We start from the raw sequence: 17,257 nt of genomic DNA on the forward strand, positions 1-17,257 counted from the left end.
AGGGGGAGGTGAGGCTCTGGGGGTGATGTTCTATACAGAGAAATCACATGTGCAAAGCACTGTGGGAAAGTGTAGCCTGATCTCAAGGGATCTTTAGCGTGACCTCAAGGAGTTCAGCATGGCTGATCATATTGTTGTTGGGGGATGAAAGATAATGCCATCTGGTGGGTGAGGACCAAGACTTTACCTACCTGGCTTAGGTTTTTTTTTTTTTTTTCCATGAGCAATGGGGAACCACTGAAGAATAGTGAGCAGGGGAGTGACATGATGAAATGTCCACATGTGAAATACTTCTTGGGCAGTCACGTGAAGATAAACTAGAATAAGAACTATAAGTAAGAAGTTGGCAAGAAAACTATGGCTATGGTTTAAGTGAGAGGAGGTGAGTGTCTGAAGTGGGCAGGTATTGAAGGTGATTGAGTGTAAGACGTGAAAATAAATTAACAACCTAAACTCTCCCCCAAGTTTCCGACATGGGAAGCAGGGTGAATGGCAATGCCACATACAGATGAAAGAAAACAGGAATGGGAACCTGTTTGGGGGTTGATTTCAGATTGGTCACACTGAGTTGGAAGTACCTGTGAGACAGCCAAGTGGAGATGTTTCCAAATATGGGTATGGAGCATCTGCCTTCTGCAAACTTGGACTTCATTGGCATCTTTTCCTCATATCCTCCTATTCTCTCTCCACTGGTTCTTATGGGGTCATGGATCTTTAAGAATAATGATGAAAGCTCAAGATGCTTTCTCCAGAAAAGTACATGTGCATAAGAAAAATCCTTCTGTGTTTCTCCTTGATTCTCACACTAGTACCACACTCATAAGAGTTCTGACACCGGATGTCAGATACCAGCTGTGTGTCCTACAATTTAACTCAATTCTGACACTATCTACCTGGAGACAGCATCAAATCCCACAGGTTAAGGGCTCAGTCCCACAAGACCTCCCCCCCCTCCCATTTCAGATGCCAATCACAGGTCCAGGTTGTCACCTGTGCTTCTGACCAGCACAGGTTCCCACAGCACTTTCATCAGGTTGGATTAATTTGAAAATCCCAAGATTCTCCATGGCTTGGTCTTTCTTGTGACCAGCCTCCATCCAGAAGCCATCAAGGAGCCCACCGAAAGTTGCCTCAATAGAAGAAAAGACTCTCTTCTTAGGAATTTACAAGAGTTTTAGGAGCTCTGTGCCAGGAAAGGGGAAGGAAGACCAAATACGTATGTCTTATTATAAATCATGATATCACAACATGCATGCAAAATGATTGGATGCCTTCGGGAGATTCCATTCATAGACCTTATCTGAGAAACTCTGTAAATCACATCCCTGTGTTAGAGTAGGAGGAAGCCCTAGGGACACTAACACCCCACGGATGGGTGGAGGAAGAGGAGTGACAAAGGCAACTAAGAGGGAGTGACCGAGGGAAGAGGGGCACCGGAAAGGGCAGCGGAAGTCTAGGGTAACTGCAACCAAGGAGGGACGAGATTCAGCATCAGAATAAGGACTGCCCAGGGTTTAGGGATTTGCAGCAAGAAGGAGTCGCTGGTGACCTCAATGCATGAGGATCCTGTAGTGTGATCAGGCACAAGATGCGGAGAAGTGACCTGCAGAGGAAGTGGGTTTAGTGAGTGTAGCCCCTTCCCTCATTAAGGGTCTCTTCAGATCTGAGGTCATTATCCACAGATTGGCATTGAGTGCCCTGCACACTTGAAATGCTTTCACCCGTGACAAATAACCAATATTTATTTAGGCAGTTCGAGTCTCTTGAGAAATGAAAGTCAGGTTTAAGAATAGAACACTTTGAAGAAAGAGTGAAGAGATCTGAGAAGGCAGTGAGTGGAGAAGAAAAATAAAATGTACGAAGAGACGTGAGTTACAAAGAGAATTGGTTGAGTTGGTCTATGTGGATTGTTGGAGGATGGAGGGAATGAAAAGTACCCACCCAACTGGGAAGGTATCTTGAGATCATTTAATCAACAGATCAGTTTATTACAGTTTAACTTATTCCCAGGGTGGGATCGGGCAGACAATGATCCAGAAGCATTCACAGATGCACTCCACACCCCCAAGGGGCCGCTGGGACAATTTTATAGTTAACCCCAGGTATGGGGGTACGTGCTTGGAAACAGGATGTGCATTCCTGAGTCAAGATGACTGATTGGGTAACTAGTCTCGTGGGCACTGGGAATACGTCCGAGAAGGTCTTCATCATTGTTTGGGGACTAATAGAGCATAGAAGCCACCTGGTTCTGATAATTAGTAAACAATATCTATTATCTACCAAGCCACTGACGACAGAGAAGTGATTTACTGCACAGCACAGGCCTGGGTAGGGTCAGCAGAAGGACAGGAAGATCTGTATGGGCCCAAGATGGCGTCAGTTATGTTAACAGCCATACATGGGTTCACAAATTTTTTCCTCTAAAGACTAAATTTTGAGTTATTTTTCTATTCTACATGTGAAGTCAGAAATTAATAAACTTGGGAAAAGCCATTTCACTTACAGGCAATATACAAATAAGATATAATTTTCTCTCAGCAAAGACAGCAGAAATGTGTTTGGTTTATAAACTAAAGGAGAAAAAACATCATTGCTCAACTTTAAAAATATACATGCATTTAAATAACCCACATCTGCAGTGAGGCTAATCCACTGCACATGTAGGTTATACCTGGAAAATGAATGAAAAGAACAGCAGGAAACAATTTTTTTAAAAAAAGAAAAAACCTTATTGTATAGAAGGGTGTGAAAACAGCCTTGTGCCTTGCTTCTTGGAATTAATGCTTCCTGTAGATAAATTACTAATTCTTCTTGGAACAACATGGAAGGGTCCTTTTTTGCTGGATGTCACTGAGTGGACTCAAGCAAGTGCCCTGAGCACCCATACTTCAGAGCTTCTCTCCACTTCTCGCTCATGATCTGGGTCCCCTGATGCACTCCACACATCAGCCCCACTTCGCGGAAGTCTTCAGGCCTTAGCAGAACTTCCTGGATCAAGATTGCAAAGTTCCTCTGCATTTAGAAAATCCTATCCATCTTTTTTGTTGATCAATTTACAATTATTTATAACTACATTCTCAGTTATAATAACAGTAACAGCTAATGCTTCGATAGTCCCATGTGCCAACCATTAGCCAAAATGCTTTCCATACCAACTTACTCAATCTTAGGAACATATGAAAAAAGAGAGGGTGGCTGAGTTGTTGCCCAGGATCGCACAGTTAATAAGTGACAGAGCTGGAAATGAGCCCAGGTAATCTGCTCTTAACCATTGCCACCTTGTGCTAATCAATATAGTCACCGCACAGGAAGAACAAGAGTAGAATAATAAACTACCATGTTCCCACCAGCCAGAATTGACAACTAACTTTCAATCCAATTTGCTCTACGACACTTCTTTGTTAAAGAATCCAACTAGTGCACACAGATAAACAATTCTGTCAACAAGGCCCCCGTTGGCCACTGAACCAGGCTTCCTTGTCTTGCTCTGAAGAGGGAATCACTGTCACAAATTTAATTCCTCTTCTTCCAATCTGATCTGTAGTGATGCCACAGGCACTTTCAGGCAAACCAGTTCCCTCTATTATTACCTGATTGCTACCCATCTCCTGTTTAAGGAACTCTAGGCTGCAAAACCTCCCACCAAAAACATCCTGCACTTGTTTACTTTTGCTTGAATTACCATTCTTGAACCAGGGATTGAGATAAAGACAACACAGAACTACAAGGACCGATAAGGCTCCATCTGGAGAAGTTTTAATGCTGAGGCTGGAATGTGTGCAGAATATTCAGATAGGACAGGAGAGAAGCAAAGGGTGCCTTTACAGAAATTTAAAGAGCTGGCCTTCTGTCTCTGCTCCCAAGGCAAAATTCTTGGCTTAGTCTCCAGGTCTTTCTCTTGCCTTCCAAGTCCCATAGAGCAAGACATGGATCTTCGTTTTGTTCACTGATGACTCCCAAGTGCCTAGAATAGTGCCTGGTTCATGACAGGCTCTCAGTAAATATTCGTTTGGGAGCTGAAGATGCCAAAAGCAGAAGGGGAACGGTGGGGAAAACTCAAGTCTTCAAGGCAGACAGCCTAGATTGGGTTGTCTGGCTCCAGCAGGTTCCAGCTGTGTGACCCAGGGCACGGAGTTTAACTTCTGAGGCTCATCTGCTTTCATGGGTCTGGACAGGGAGGGCACTCCATCGTGGTTCACTGGGGGGACAAAGCCTTTTACCAGGCAATTCTGCCTGGGGCACCCCTTGCCCTGTCTGTGCTGTCTGCCAAGGCTGTGCTAAGTCTCCACTCCCTGATCTCCTCCTCACCCCACTCCGGAAGACCAAGACCTCAGCGTTGACAGGCTCCTTTGTGATCAGCTGCCCTCTTTTAGGAGGAACAAAGAGAGGCAGGGCTTGGAATCTGAATTCCTACTCACTTCCCGTGACTACACAGCACAGGGAGAGTTATGGGGAAAACCCAGACTGCGACAGAGTGTGACACACACTGCATGTACTTACGAAGCTCTTACTCAGCCTTGACGTTTCCCTGACTCAAAACAGTCTTGGATGGAGACAAATGAATATAGCCATTTTACAGAACCTGAGCCCCATGTTTTACAAAAACACTATACCAAGCTGATAACTTTGTAAGGATTCTTGAACAATTAAATCACTATTTGCCAAACATTGACGATGTGTGAGGCACTGTTGTAGGTGCTGGGAATGCATCAATGAACAAAACAAAGGTCTCTGCTGTCATGGAGCTTATGGTCTAACAGGCAAGCAGGCAATCAGTGTAGTCAATAAGTACATTGTACTGTTTTATTAGGGGACAGGGCTATGGAATTTTTATTCTGGATTAAGAATTATGATCATAACAAATTTAAAGGATTTAGTGAACAAGTATTTGGAAGGAGTAGAATCAGGGCAGCCCTCAGTTTTACTTTGGAAGATGTTAAGAAAAATAGGCCAGTGTCCTGCCCACTGACTGGGGGAAACATCACGTTTTATCTTACATGCATTGTGTCCCAGGTTTTAGAACACAGTCGTGCTGAATGACACCTTAATACCCTGTTTTGTATCATCTTTCTTCCCCATATGGCACACGTTTAAGGTCCCCTCCACCATGCCCACCTCTCTTCCAGGCTCGTGGTGAGGAAACTGGAGGTCAGAGCCCTTGAGTGACTGACTCACTCAGGTCCTGCAGGTGGCTTAACAATGGGAGAGTCTGGAACCTGGTTCCTGACACCTTTGATGGGTTCTCATACTTAGCCTGCTGGAAGTCTAGAATCTCATGGGCTGGGCTGGGATGAGGACAGGAGAGGGGAGATTATATACAGCAATTACAGCTGTAGTATTTGCTACTACAACAACAATAACAACAACAATAGCTAATTTATTGAGTCTTGAAAGTGCCAGGCCCTGGTCCAACAATTTCAAGGATATTCTTATTTGGTCCTCACAAAACCCTAAGAGCTCTAGGAAACTGAGGCTCTGAGAGATTGCATACCCTGCTCAAGAGCCCAACCTTGAAGAGGGGAAATACGGGTTAGAACAGGCAGTCTAACTTCAGAGCTCTTGAGAGAAAAGACACCAAGACTTCCATATGCAAAAACAGAAGTGATGTGTACTTCACATTGTCCCACGTCAGACGCTCATAATATCTGGTGGACCCACTGAAAACAAATTGCCCTTATGCGTTGAAACTGGCCTGATCTCTTTATTCTGCTATTTCACTGTCCCCCATGCCAGTATGTCACCTGTGTGCCGTGACCTTGATTCCATACGATATCCAGCACCCCACCAACTGTCCACTTAGTTATTTAAGACCAGCTGATCATCTTTGCTCAAGAGGTCTCCAAATTCATGCTTTTCAAATCCCGTCATTCCTTTTATATTTGCTGTTGGCATTATATAAAGCATAGCTTCTTATCAGCTGGAGCTATTTGGTTACCTTGAAATGCAGTTCCTGCTGGATGATGTAAATGCTTACTTTTCTCCTTAACTTTCACAGTAAGGGATTAAACCTGCTTAAGTGGTGATAAATATGAGGGGGTTTTTCTAGAGTTTTCTATTTTAAGAATGGTTATGGACGTATGAATTTTCGTAGATTCGATGTATTTCCGCTCTAAACATTGTTCTTTTTGATGTTAAAATCATCTTGACTTTGACTACTTTTGAAGCCCTTTTCAGATTATTCTTTTAGATACAACCTCCAGTTTAAAAATTTCCTTTTTGGAAGCAGTCATAGGTGCACCTATCTGGTTCCTTTCAGGGGGACGGTATTTAGAAGCCGAGAACCAGGCCTATAGAGCCCCTGTATAGCTGTGCTGTCTCTGTGCTGCCTCCAGGCCAGGCCCTGTGCTGGCACAGGGGATTCTGTGACACACAAGTCAGTCAGTGTCCTCAGCTAGAGGAGGTCTGGCAAGAAGATCGGGTGGTCTGGGGCAGCAACCCTGAGAAGCTGAGAGCTGAACCATGAGAATGAACCAATCCAGGGGCTACTCCAAGTTCAAGTGAAAATGCTCCGAGGCCAGAACAGAGTTCCGAGGTCCTGGAAGATTTGTGAGCAAGAAAGAGAGTAGAACAAAATGAGGGGAGGCCCAGGAGGTCTGCCTGGGTCCTCCTGTAACAGGACAATGAAGAACAATATCTCAGTATGTGCAATCTTCACAAGAGGACGCTGGGAATAGGATTTCTTTTTTTGCTTTTAGTAACTAAAATTTGTACTGAGTGAATGAATGGAAGTTACCCAGAATGATTGGCTTTGATGAGTGTGAAATAATGCTAATGAACGCTAACAAAGCCAATGATAAGTAACAAACCACACTGAACAGAAAAACTCAGAAACCAAGGTTTTCTTGCTTACTTTTACATAGTTTGGTGTGTTTGTGATTGTTACATTGCATAAGTAGGACACAGTCCTTTCCTGCTCAGATTGTTTCCAGTGCAGTAGATTGAGTAGAATTCAATATCAATATTTCCCAGCATTCACAAATAATACTGCAACTTCCAGGTGTTCTACCAACTGATGTAAGAGCCCTGACACTATCTCAAGCTTCTGCCAATACGTGAAATAACTAGATAGTGATGGGTGAGGCTGAAAATGAGAGCTCAAGATGTGGTTTAAACACTTACTTTTAGACTTAGAGCAACTTTTAAGGACAACTTACAACTTTGGGGGTACATCCTTAAGTTTTTTAAATTCAGTGTCACTGACAATTACTTGGCATCTCTATAATTCTGAGTCACATAGCTTGACCTAGTAATGACAAATCTTACTGTTTTAGGGATGTGTTATATAAGAGGAAACCCCTATACCAAAAACCTTAACCTTTTTAGGTAGTAGAATCTTTGCTGTTGTTATTAATAAATCCATCCCAACTCTGAGCATAAATAATAAAATGTGTATGGAATCTGTATTTAACAACATGGGGGGAAATATGTGGGATAATATATAGTTTCAGAGATGTAAAAAATATACGTTAGGGTTTTTGGGGAATTCCCTGGCAGTCCAGTGGTTAGGACTCCGTGCTTTCACTGCCGAGGGTGCAGGTTCAATCCTGGTCAAGGAACTAAGATCCCACAAGCCACGTGGCACAGCCAAATAAAGAAATAAAGAAATAAATTAGGGTTTCTGGGGCAGTGAGTGGGCAGGCTGGGGTTGGGGGGTGGGTGCTGAGTGTTCAGATGACACCTGGTTCTGTCTGCTGGCCGCAGCCCCACAGCTCTACTTCCTCAAAGGGGGATATGAGACCTTCTAATTGGAATATCCTGAGTGTTGCATGGACATAAAACCCATTTCACAAGAGAAGGTTGAAACTAAGAGTGCCCTCATTAGACTGAGTGAGAAACCAGTGCTCACCTCAGCTATAGACCAGCTTCTGAGCAGGGCAGCCCTGTTGCAATCCTTCTATTCCTCAACCTTGGTGGCAGGAGATGCCAGGAGGAAAATGGTAACTACTGTGTATTCTGGGTCAGTGGCATTGAAAACGGTCATTTCCCCAGCTTGCTCTCCTTATATGTGCCTGTGTCATCTCTTGTGACACTTGTTTTCTTCCCTGCCCCTGGGAGTAGTCTTCAAGATATTGACTTCTGAGGTTTGCAGATTTCACAATTTGATACTATTTTTTCTGTCTATAAGCCATTTCTCCTGGAGAAAAGGCAATTTCTTAAAATCCATACGGATGTGAAGAAAAGCAGTATGTTATTGGTTGTTCTTTTTTACAGTGCAAAATAAAAAGAGAATATATATATATATATAAATTAACAATTTCCCTGCCCACACACATAACTGACAAGGAGGTTAAGTTTATAATTTGCATATATGAATAATTCACAAAACGTCTTTTTGTATCTTTCTACTTCCATATAATTTCAAACTTATAGAAAACTTTCAAGAATAACAAAAACTCTCATCATTTAATCAGATTCACCATTAACATAATGCCTCATTTGCTTTATTTATTCTCTCTCATCTCATATACATTTACATGCTGCTTTGTTTCTGAACCATTTGGGAATAAATACAGACATCATACTCCTTTATTCCTACATACTCCAATGTCTATTTCGTGAGGAAATTCTCTTGCATAACAACAGTATCATTATCAAGATGAGGAAATTTAAGATTGATACATTACTATGACCAAAATTCAAATTTGGTCAATTGTCCCTACATTGTCCTATACATTATAACAAACCTTTCCCTTGGTCCAGGATGATGTGTTGCATTTATCTGTCAAATATCTTTGGTATTCTGTAATCTGGAATGGTCCTCTGGCTTCTTTGTCTTTTATGAGCATAACAATTTTGAGGAATACAGGCCAGTTATTTTGTAAAACATCCCTCAGTTGGCCCTTATGTCTTTCTGATTAGACTCAGATTATATATTTGGGACAATAATACCACAGAAATGATGTTGTGTCCTGCTCAGTGCATCTTATCAAGAGGCACAGAATGTCACTTTTCCCCATTTTTGCTGACCGTTTGGGTAAGGTGGTGTCTTCCAATTTTCACCATTATAAGGTTCTCGTATTCTTTTTCTTTGATTAATATGTAATTTGTGGCGAGACACTAAGAGACATGTAAATGTCCTTCTCATCAAATTCTGCCAGCCACTAGCTTTAGCATCCATTCATGATTCTTGCCATCATGGTAGCAAAATGGTGAAGAAAACATATTTGAGTTTTCTCTTTCTCATATTTCTCTCTTTCTCATATTTCTCTTTTCCAGAGATTGCAATATTCTTTTTCCAGTAGCAGCCTTATTTAGCTGACCATCCAAAACCACCCACCATTCCCTCACAAACTGTGTCTTGTTTTCTCATCTGTGAAAAGGGACAAAGAATGTTTCCCCTAGGTTGCCTTTTGGGGCAGCTGCTGGCAGGTTTGCCCTGGAATCTTGAGTGTATGCGTTCTTCCTACACAGCACCAGGCACTTTACCATGTGGTACTGCATCAAACCCACCCAGCAGGCCTGTTATAAGGTAGGCACAACTATGAACCTCGTTTTGCAGGTACCAACAGACGTTTAGAGAGGATACCTGTGAGTAACTTGCCTGAGGTTCCAGCTAGTTAGCTTTAGTGAGAGGCAGAGCCTGGGTTGGCAGCTAGACTGAGTCCAGAGCCTACATGCTTAACTGCTACCTTATACTCATCCAAAACAGAATCATGGCTTGCTCGTGGCAGGGCCAGGAGTAGGATGAGCTGGGCAAGGTGCCTGGGGTGCAAAATTTAAGAAGGCTCTCACTCTCAGGTCCTGACCCTGTGCCCTCATGACACTGAGAGTGAGTGTCCCCTTAAAATGTGCACCTTAGGTTCACTTCGCCCTCCTCCCAGCCCTGGTTCTTGGGGAGGGCCGGCCAGTGGGAATTGGCCTCCCTCACAGTTCATTGTACAGCTCACACATATTCCTGGGATACCTGGGAAGGTAGGGATTTTCCAGTTTCTCCCTTTGGTCAATGGACAAGCTATTCAGCCTTGAGCCTGATCTGTTCTAAGCAATGTTAAGCACAGAGACTACAATGAGTACCATCCCTGCCCTCCTATAGTTGCAGGTCCAAGCATTCACTTCCAGTGGAATCAATATGACAGGTCAACACTTGGGCCTTCTTAAGAATCACCTCAATGTGCATTGGCACATTTTTTGAGGATTTTGAAGTACACAAATGGATTAAACTCTGCTGTCTTGACAACCTCATTGTTTTTCCATTTTATTAACCTTTTTGCATTTATCTTGATTATGGTTTGCTTTCCCCACTGATGGAATGAATACTTTGGGGTATTAACTCAGTTGTGCTTCCCTTGGGCTTTATTTCCTTTCAGAACTTAGCTCTTGACAGGACCAGGTTTCAGAGGCATGGGCTCAAATTACAACGTTGCCACTTAGTAGCTATGTTCTTGGAAAAGTCAGTTTGTCCCCTGAGACTCAAGTGTTTCATTGGTCCACCAATGTGCCAAGATCATCTTTCCCAGGATTCTAAGTAAAGTGATACAGACACCAAGTAATCTTAAATCACAGGTGCCATTACCCAGGCAGCAGATGCTGTGCCTGGCCTTTCCTAGTACCAACTGTATAGTGGGGGTGTTGAAAAGCAAAATCTAACTACAAAGGTGATTTTGTTGGAAAAACATCCCAAAGTATTTTCTATTTCAAATACACATTATTACTTTTTTTCTTTCTTGGATGATCTGAAAAATTCAAGTTGGTTAATCAGATTAAGCTTTGCAGCCATCCCAGGATTACATTGTTGGTTTATTTTTATTTTTTTTTTTTTAATTTATTTATTTATTTATTTATTTTTGGCTGTGTTGGGTCTGCGTTTCTGTGCGAGGGCTTTCTCCAGTTGCGGCGAGCAGGGGCCACTCTTCATCGCGGTGCGCGGGCCTATCACTGTCACGGCCTCTCCCGTTGCGGAGCACAGGCTCCAGACGCACAGGCTCAGTAGTTGTGGCTCACGGGCCCAGTTGCTCCGCGGCATGTGGGATCTTCCCAGACCAGGGCTCGAACCCGTGTCCCCTGCATTGGCAGGCGGATTCTTAACCACTGCGCCACCAGGGAAGCCCACATTGTTGGTTTATTAAACTACTTCAAGATGTATTAAAAAAATGTTATTCTGTAGTACGTGAAATGTCCTTCCAGGGAGGACAGTGGGAGCAGAGAAAAAAAATCATGAAACATATAATACATTGTTCTCAACATGGGACAATTTTTTAAAATTCATTTTACTCCTTTTGGAAACACTGTCACCAAAAGGAAAAGAATGACCTCACTATAGAGCTACATGTATGAAGCAAGACCTACTGTCATGTATTTATAATTTTTTTACTTTCACATTTTTAATAAATTTGAAGGGGGTGGGGAGGTTTTTGTTTTTCATTAATGGGTTTGTATATATACAGCCCATGGGTTTTTGGTCTAAAAGCCAACTCTTAGAGAATGGAATAGGACATAGAAATCATTTGATTAAAAAGTCTAGTGAGGACTTCCCTGGTGGCACAGTGGTTAAGAATCTGCCTGCCAATGCAGCAGACACGGGTTCGAGCCCTGGTCCGGGAAGATCCCACATGCCACGGAGCAACTAAGCCCGTGCGCCACAACTACTGAGCCTGCACTCTAGAGCCCGCAAGCCACAACTACTGAGTCCAGGTGCCACAACTACTGAAGCCCGCGTGCCTAGAGCCCGTGCTCCACAGCAAGAGAAGCCACCGCAATGAGAAGCCCACGCACCGCCACAAAGAGTAGCCCCCGCTCACCGCAACTAGAGAAAACCCGTGTGTAGCAACAAAGACCCAATGCAGCCAAAAATAAATAAATAAATTAAAAAAAAAAAAAGTCTAGTGATTTGGTTGCTACGCAATGGTTGCAAAGTTTAAAACTGAGTTTGAGGGACCCTGCAATGAAAATAGCTCAGACACACAGGAGTTAAGAGACAGTTTCTCAGGCCTTGGATCAGTTATTCCTTACTAATAACGATTCTGCATGACTAGGGAATGATTTAATATGCAGTCTTGGAAAGTTGAAAGGTGATTTTCTGGTCACAATTTCTATTTCCAAATTGGGCAAAATGAGCCATCGCTTCTGCCAAGGTACCATCATTTCTAGTGATAGTCTCATGAACCAAGTTAGTTCCTGTGCTGCCAGGAAAGTCGGAATTTTCATTAGTTCTAAAAGCTCTTAACCATAGGTTTCAGATAGGTAGCATTTTAAGTTAAAACTTCTCTGGAAATGACCATCTTTTTTTGCATTTTAGCATCCAAGTTGTATGTGCAATTTGCTCTAATTAGGTCTCAATTTTTCCAGTTAGCTGATATTGCTGGAGAATGAAATGGGCAGGTCACTGTGTCTTTTAATCAACGTTGTAGTGTGATCTTGCTTGCACCATGACCTGCTCTCAAACATGCTTGTATCTTTTCAAACATACTCTCTGTAGCCTAGGGGCAGAGAAAACATAGGATTGTTGCATTTTAAAAGGTTCATATAACAATATCTGCAAGAACGTCAGACATTTGAGTTACGTTTCTGCAATTACAACCATAAATACAAGAATGAAGGTTTTTCTTTTTCTCTGGAGAATAAGGATCCTCCCTAACCTTAAACTAGATGAGTCTTGAGCAGCCATAGACAATACATAAATGAATGGGCGTGTTTGTGTTCCCACAAAATTTCATTTATGGACACTGAAATTTGAATTTCATAGGGTTTACTTGTGTCATGAAATATTCATCCTTTTGATTTTTTTCAACCATTTTAAAAGCTAGAAACCATTCTTAGCTCTGGGGCTGCATAAAAACAGGCAGCAGGCTGGGTTTAGCTCTTGAGCTGAGCTGTAGTTTGCTGTAGTAAGTGGCAGAGTCAGGATTTGAACCCAGGCAGTATGGGTCCAGTGAGCTCTTAACATATATATTATATATTATATTATATGTAATACATATATGTTAACATATATATATATTCAATATGATGATAATGATAGTAAATCACGTTCTTTATAGAAAATCTAGCAAAGGATGAAAGAGAAAATAGCAACCACCCATAAAACCACAACCCAGAAATAACCACTAGTAATACTTGATGTTTTCTTTCCATTCTTTTGTCTACTATATGCAGTATTCAGTTTATAAATTTTAGTTTTTCACTTATAAACATTTTTCACATTTCCACACAGGCCACACAATTATAATAATTAATGTATACATGAGAGTTCTTTTTAAATGTACTAGGGGAAATTGCTATTTTGAAAAAATCCTACAGCTAATAATATCATAAAGCAAAGAATCTTTTGATTAAGTTGGTCACTTTTTATTTACCTGCCACATCTCTGCATTTCTAGGAGTTGGATTTTTTAAAAGCAACCTTGATTGCAGACAGTAGTAAAAAGGCTTTGGAGAGAGTTCCTGCCCGCTGCGCCGGTGCAGTTAATTTTAGCCAGGGTTTGTTCTATGAGTTGTAAACCTGTTTACCCAAGTAGAAGTTAGCAAGCTGAAATGTGACTTCTCCGCCCCATGTGAGAGGCATCTATTTTAGACTCAGGTTGTTGGTGATCCCCAAAGAGCAGTCTTTGAAGAATTGCAGCCCCGATTTCCTTTGAAAGTACTTCTGTGTGGATGAAAGGCTCTTGGTGCTCCAGCCAGGCATCAGGGCTGTGCCTCTGAGGTGGGAGAGCCAACTTCAGGACACTGGTCCACAAGAGACCTCCCAGCTCCACGTAATACCAAATGGCGAAAATCTTTCAGAGATCTCCATCTCAACATCAAGACCCAGCTTCACTCAACAACCAGCAAGCTACAGTGCTGGACACCCTTTGCCAAACAACTAGCAAGACAGGAACACAGCCCCATCCATTAGCAGAGAGGCTGCCTAAAATCATAATAAGGCCACAGACACCCCAAAACACACCACCAGACGTGGACGTGCCCACCAGAAAGACAAGATCCAACCTCATCCACCAGAACACAGGCACTAGTCCCCTCCACCAGGAAGCCTACACAACCCACTGAACCAACCTTAGCCACTGGGGACAGATACCAAAAACAACGGGAACTACGAACCTGCAGCCTGTGAAAAGGAGACCCCAAACACAGTAAGATAAGCAAAATGAGAAGACAAAAAACCACACAGCAGGTGAAGGAGCAGGGCCAAAACACACCAGACCTAACAAATGAAGAGGAAATAGGCAGTCTACCTGAAAAAGAATTCAGAATAATGATAGTAAAGATGATCCAAAATCTTGGAAATAGAATAGACAAAATGCAAGAAACATTTAACAAGGATGTAGAAGAACTAAAGAGGAACCAAGCAATGATGAAAAACACAATAAATGAAATTAAAAATACTCTAGACGGGATCAATAGCAGAATAACTGAGGCAGAAGAACGGATAAGTGACCTGGAAGATAAAATAGTGGAAATAACTACTGCAGAGCAGAATAAAGAAAAAAGAATGAAAAGAACTGAGGACAGTCTCAGAGACCTCTGGGACAACATTAAACACACCAACGTTCGAATTATAGGGGTCCCAGAAGAAGAAGAGAAAAAGAAAGGGACTGAGAAAATATTTGAAGAGATTATAGTTGAAAACTTCCCTAATATGGGAAAGGAAATAGTTAATCAAGTCCTGGAAGCACAGAGAGTCCCATACAGGATAAATCCAAGGAGAAACACGCCAAGACACATATTAATCAAACTGTCAAAAATTAAATATAAAGAAAACATATTAAAAGCAGCAAGGGGAAAACAACAAATAACACACAAGGGAACCCCCATAAGGTTAACAGCTGATCTTCCACCAGAAACTCTGCAAGCCAGAAGGGAGTGGCAGGATATACTTAAAGTCATGAAGGAGAAAAACCTACAACCAAGGTTACTCTACCCAGCAAGGATCTCATTCAGATTTGATGGAGAAATTAAAACCTTTACAGACAAGCAAAAGCTGAGAGAGTTCAGCACCACCAAACCAGCTTTACAACAAATGCTAAAGGAACTTCTCTAGGCAAGAAACACAAGAGAAGGAAAACACCTACAATAACAAACCCAAAACATTTAAGAAAATGGGAATAGGAACATACATATCGATAATTACCTTAAATGTAAATGGATTAAATGCTCCCACCAAAAGACACAGACTGGCTGAATGGATACAAAAACAAGACCCATATATATGCTGTCTACAAGAGACCCACTTCAGACCTAGAGACACATACAGACTGAAAGTGAGGGAATGGAAAAAGATATTCCATGCAAATGGAAATCAAAAGAAAGCTGGAGTAGCAATTCTCATATCAGACAAAATAGACTTTAAAATAAAGACTATTACAAGAGACAAAGAAGGACACTATATAATGATCAAGGGATTGATCCAAGAGGAAGGTATAACAATTGTAAATATTTATGCACCCAACATAGGAGCACCTCAATACATAAGGCAAATACTAACAGCCATAAAAGGGGAAATCGACAGTAACACAATCATAGTAGGGGACTTTAACACCCCACTTTCACCAATGCACAGATCATTCAAAATGAAAATAAATAAGGAAACACAAGCTTTAAATGATACATTAAACAAGATGGACTTAATTGATATTTATAGGACATTCCACCCAAAAACAACAGAATACACATTTTTCTCAAGTGCTCATGGAACATTCTCCAGGATAGATCATATCTTGGGTCACAAATCAAGCCTTGGTAAATTTAAGAAAATTGAAATTGTATCAAGTATCTTTTCCGACCACAACGCTATGAGACTAGATATCAATTACAGGAAAAGATGTGTAAAAAATACAAACACATGGAGGCTACACAATACACTACTTAATAACGAAGTGATGACTGAAGAAATCAAAGGGGAAATCAAAAAATACCTAGAAACAAATGATAATGGAGACATGACGACCCAAAACCTATGGGACACAGCAAAAGCAGTTCTAAGAGGGAAGTTTATAGCAATACAAGCCTACATCAAGAAACAGGAAACATCTCAAATAAACAACCTAACCTTGCACCTAAAGCAATTAGAGAAAGAAGAGCAAAAAAAACCCCAAAGCTAGCAGAAGGAAAGAAATCATAAAGATCAGATCAGAAATAAATGAAAAAGAAATGAAGGAAACAAGAGCAAAAATCAATGAAACTAAAAGCTGCTTCTTCGAGAAGATAAACAAAATTGATAAACCATTAGCCAGACTCATCAAGAGAAAAAGGGAGAAGACTCAGATCAATAGAATTAGAAATGAAAAAGGAGAAGTAACCACTGACACTGCAGAAATACAAACGATCATGAGAGATTACTACAAGCAACTCTATGCCAATAAAATGGACAACTTGGAAGAAATGGACAGATTCTTAGAAATGTACAACCTACCGAGACTGAACCAGGAAGAAATAGAAAATATGAACAGACCAATCACAAGCACTGAAATTGAAACTGTGATTAAAAATCTTCCAACAAACAAAAGCCCAGGACCAGATGGCTTCACAGGCGAATTCTATCAAACATTTAGAGAAGAGCTAACACCTATCCTTCTCAAACTCTTCCAAAATATTGCAGAGGGAGGAACACTCCCCAACTCATTCTACGAGGCCACCATCACCCTGATACCAAAACCGAACAAAGATGTCACAAAGAAAGAAAACTACAGGCCAATATCACTGGTGAACATAGATGCAAAAATCCTCAACAAAATACTAGCAAACAGAATCCAACAGCACATTAAAAGGATTATACACCATGATCAAGTGGGGTTTATTCCAGGAATGCAAGGATTCTTCAATATAAGCAAATCAATCAATGTGATACACCATATTAACAAATTGAAGGAGAAAAACCATATGATCATCTCAATAGATGCAGAGAAAGCTTTTGACAAAATTCAACACCCATTTATGATAAAAGCCCTGCAGAAAGTAGGCATAGAGGGAACTTTCCTCAACATAATAAAGGCCATATATGACAAACCCACAGCCAACATTGTCCTCAATGGGGAAAAACTGAAACCATTTCCACTAAGATCAGGAACAAGACAAGGTTGCCCACTCTCACCACTATTATTCAACATAGTTTTGGAAGTGTTAGCCACAACAATCAGAGAAGACAAAGAAATAAAAGGAATCCAAATCGGAAAAGAAGAAGTAAAGCTGTCACTGTTTGCAGATGACATGATACTATACATAGAGAATCCTAAAACTGCCACCAGAAAACTACTAGAGCTAATCAATGAATTTGGTAACATTGCAGGATACAAAATTAATGCACAGAAATCTCTTGCATTCCTATA

The sequence above is a fragment of the Balaenoptera acutorostrata genome, chromosome 6 (assembly GCF_949987535.1).
Source record: "Balaenoptera acutorostrata chromosome 6, mBalAcu1.1, whole genome shotgun sequence".
Taxonomy (NCBI): Eukaryota; Metazoa; Chordata; class Mammalia; order Artiodactyla; family Balaenopteridae; genus Balaenoptera; species Balaenoptera acutorostrata.